The sequence below is a fragment of the Capsicum annuum genome, chromosome 8, assembly GCF_002878395.1.
Source record: "Capsicum annuum cultivar UCD-10X-F1 chromosome 8, UCD10Xv1.1, whole genome shotgun sequence".
Classification (NCBI taxonomy): Eukaryota; Viridiplantae; Streptophyta; class Magnoliopsida; order Solanales; family Solanaceae; genus Capsicum; species Capsicum annuum.
The window spans coordinates 153,099,354-153,103,927 of record NC_061118.1 but is presented as its reverse complement, the minus strand read 5'-3'; positions in this window follow the sequence as shown (position 1 = coordinate 153,103,927).

The window sequence follows — 4,574 nt, the reverse complement described above, 5'->3', positions numbered from 1 at the left end:
TTGATACAATAAATAAAGTAATCAATGGATCACTCAATAGGAGGAAGAGCAGAAATTCATCCTCAAAATTTGCCTTAAGCGCAACGGTATTTGAGTAATCCCCAAACAAGGGTTTTTGCCCCATTTACTTGCAGTCGGAGGATTTGTTATCTAATCATTTCTGTGAAAAGAAAATATTGATAGCAAATAAGCCATTCAAATTATGATGCTCAGTAATTGTTGTTAAACTATCATAAAGCTTGATCTTGGTCGCCAGCGAGAGCGACATTATGTCTAATAATCGTCAAGCTTAAGTATAGGTAATGTAGAAAGCAAGACATAGACAAGTGAATTCAGGTGAAACTGATTGCATTTCATTGCAAAGAGGGTTATTCATATCATCGCCGAGAGGGCCATTGCATATCATTGCCAAGAGGGCCATTGCATATCATTGCCGAGAGAGCCATTGCATATCATTGTTGAGAGGGCCATTGCATATCATTGCCGAGAGGGCCATTTCATATCATTGCCAAGAGGGCTATTGTATATCATTGCCAAGAGGGCCATTATATATCATTTCCAAGAAGGCCATTACATATCATTGCCGAGAGGGATATCTCATACCATCGCCCAAGAAGGCTATTCAATATCTGTTGACGCACTAGACAAAAATGCTAGCGTCGAGGATATCATCATCATTTAATATCTATTGACATTCGATACATAAATGCTGGCGTCGAGGATATCATCAACATTTAATATCTATTGACATGCTAGAAAGAACTATTGGCATCGAGGATATCATCATCATTTAATATCTGTTGATGCGCTAGACAAAAACGTTGGTGTCAAGGATATCATCATCATTAAATATCTATTGACTCACTAGACAGAAACGTTGGCGTCGAGGATATTATCATCATTCAATATCTGTTGACGCGCTAAATAGAAATGCTGGCATCGAGGATATCATCAGCATTTAATATCTGGTGAGATGCGAGACATAAATACTGGCATCGAGGATATCTCATCTTTTTGTGATTCAGCATCTGAATGCATCAAGAGCACACAATTTGAAGGGGCGTCTTCAAGTCGGTGTCTAAAGATGGATGATATATGAGATTTCCTAGAAATTGATAATTTGAGGGTCATCTATAAGTCATATTATTTGAATTAAGATAGTGTGAAATATCACCTATGAATTGATAGCATGTAGGTTATCCGTAAGCCACAACAACATCCTAACCGAATAGTGTGCAAGATCGCTCAAAAATTGATATTTTGAAGGTTATCCATAAGTCACAAATAAATCCTTACCGAAGAATATGCAAGATTATCAAATTTATAGGTCCAAGGATTCTCTATAAGTTGCGTCATATCCAAGATCGATTATGTGCAGGATTACCCAAGGACTAACAATTTGAGAGATATCCATAAGTCATATTGTATCCAAGGTCGGATGATGTGCAGGGACACCTGAAAGCTAGCAATTGGAGGGATACCTGTAAGCCATCTCTTATCCAAGGTTGGATAATGTGCAGGATTACCTAAAAACTAGAAATTCAAAGGATATCTGTAAGTTACCTCGTATCCAACATCAAATAATTTGTAAGATCATCCAAAGATTGACAATTTAAAGGAAATTTATAAATCGATCATCGGCTATAACCGGAGAGGTTATCATTCCATATACAACAAGTGATATAGGTAACCAAAAGAGTTGCCACACCAGCACAAGATTACACGGATGTAGGGACCGTTCTGCATAAAGTATCACCGGTGTCCAAAAGGGCCACCCCACTTTGAAGACATATTCAATCAACAAATGTCATAATTATACAACAACCAAGAGGGTTGTTGTGTTTGTTGTTGCTAGTTATTTCATTCCAAATAGATACATGATGAGATGACTCCACTTTTCAGGCCACAATTCACTTGGAGATATTGTAAAAGACTACCTACCTCTTTCATGAATTATGTTAGCACTAACAATTTTGTTTGTGATATTGTCGAGAGCATTCGAGAGGATAAAAATCTCGAATCAAACACACAGGTATGGACGACTCCAAAAAAGATGCAGCACAACGTGGAACTCTTTTTTAGCAGTAAAATGGGACATAGTCTAGAGAGGTATGTCAAACTCTTTGGACGCGAGCTAAAGGATGATCGCCACCACTATCCAACCGCACCCCTGTTAGAAGGCATGTGGGTATTTTGGGATTTTCTAAGTCTCAACTTCAACTCCAGGATATTTTTTAACTCATGCCGAGGGTAACCTTCTCTTTCTTCCAAATTCGAGTGATAGGACTCCTAGAGTTTTGGAAATTACACCCAGGTAAATTCTTGCCTATGGATGTGAAGAGCTCCATGTTCATGGTTAAGAGGTTACAAACCTCTTTTCCGAAACTCGATCAACTTGTCACTCATCCTGAGCTAAAGATCGTCTAAAATAAAAGACTATCTTTTCTACCGATCGAGTCGAACTACAAGCAGTCTGATTCCCCGAAATCTTGGGGATATGTAGGCTGGGATCTATGTAGAAAACTCGACTGCATTCCAACCTCCCCCCTAATCCCTTTATTCCACAGCTTTGCGATTTAACCAAAAACTCTAAAATCGTGATAGTTGGTAAATTTTTTTAAAAATCATGCTTGAAATCAAGCTTTATGAACTACAAATGGCCTGAATTCTCATGAAACCTAAGATATGTAGGAAACCTAATACCGAGATCCGGCCATAACTCTATAAAACTCGTGCGAAGATTAACCTCTTTCGGATTTGAATTAGTGGTCGGACAAAAATTAGGAACGTCAACCTCCCTTTGCCCAGGGTTACTTGCATCCACCCTACCCAAAGGGAGGGGGCAGTTGTTGACACCTAATTTTTGCCCTCCGCAACTAAATTTAATCCTGGGATTTCTTCAATTTTTAATAAAAAGAAAAATATTTATTTCATCCGGATAAATATGCCCTAAAATATTTATTTGGGTTGATTTCGTGTTCATATATGTGAGATCGCATTAATTTTTTACTTAAATGAATATTCTTAACAAAATTGGACTTTTTATTTGAATTGAGATTGAGAATTGTTTCAAAAGGACAAATCTTGATTCAAATATAATTTGTTCATGAAAGTAATTTATTTGTAAAAACATGTATCTGATTTTTATTAAATGAAAAAGTCTGGGATTAAATAAGGTATTAATTCGTATCAAATTTTGATTCAATTTAGTCAAATTATTAAATTTGATCCTAATTGAAATTAATTGGTCATATTTGCAATGCAATGAACCAATCTAATTTTTAATTGGATCAAAATACTAATTAATTTTGGCCAAATCCTAAATTCTTAACTGGGGGTTATATTTTAAATAACCCCCAAATTCTTAACAATTCCCATCCGTCCCACTCCCTTTTACCCATTCACCAGCCTAACAACAAATTAATAACTACCCAAGCCTACTCCAACGTCAACCCAGTTTCTGACCCGGCCCATTTCCCTCTTTCTTCTTCAATAGTAGAAAACAACAGCTTTCAATCAACACCAACCATACGTACAACATCATCAACAATTCAACACCCAAAAACATTGATAACACCAATAATTTCCATATTGATAGCTTTTAACATCAATGTTTTCACCCAACAACAACGATCTCAGCCACCTAAGACCCGATCCAAACCCGTCACCATGTAAACAACATTTCCGACCCAATTTAAAGCCCGACCAACTTCAACCTGACCTCAATTCGATGCTTGCGTGCATCACGTGCATCCCACATGGATTTTATGCAAAGAAAGGACGATAAGCTTCTAGAAGATTGCTTAGTTGGCTCGTCCAATATTCAAATCTGTGAATCTCGGGATAACGGTACAAGGTTGGTACATATTAGGATGATTTTGATTGGTTTGAGCGAGATGGTTCTATTTACCCCATTTTCTATTGGCTTTCTTCAAAAATTTGTTGAACATAATCCAAATGGGTACCCTTGTTGATGAAACCCTAGGCCATAGGAGGATTGGAATTTTAAATCTCAAAATATCCCATTTCAAAAATCCCCGATTTACCCCCAATTCGTCTTCTGTATAAGGACCCCTGGGTCACTCTTTTAGGGGGGAATTTTTCTCTCTTCTTCCCTTTTGGATTGGAAATTTGGGCGTCAAAAAATTTGGGTTGGGAAATTTGAGAGGAAAGACAAGAAAGAGAGAGGAGGAAGAAAGAAAAAGAAAGAAAAGTCCTAAGAAGTTCAATCTTTTAGTAGAAATTCTGTTGATTTTTAGAGAATTCATCGGCTAGGAAATTGACTCCGATTTGACGACAATGTTTTCTTGTGGTCGAAATCCTATCATTAACTCGTCGTCCCATTTTGCTGCCCAAAAATTGGTCAGTGCTCGATTCTTTCTTTGTTGCCGTGTTTTAATGGTCATAGCAGTATAGTTTTGGTTTTTATTATTGCGTTGTATGTTGTTGCTTTCTGTAGAGGCCTTAAAAGGCCATAGAATTGATGATGTTCTAATAATATTGTAGTACTGCGTTGATCAACTGTTTGAGCCCCTTTTGTTCATTTGAGGGTATGGCTTCATATTTCTTTAAGA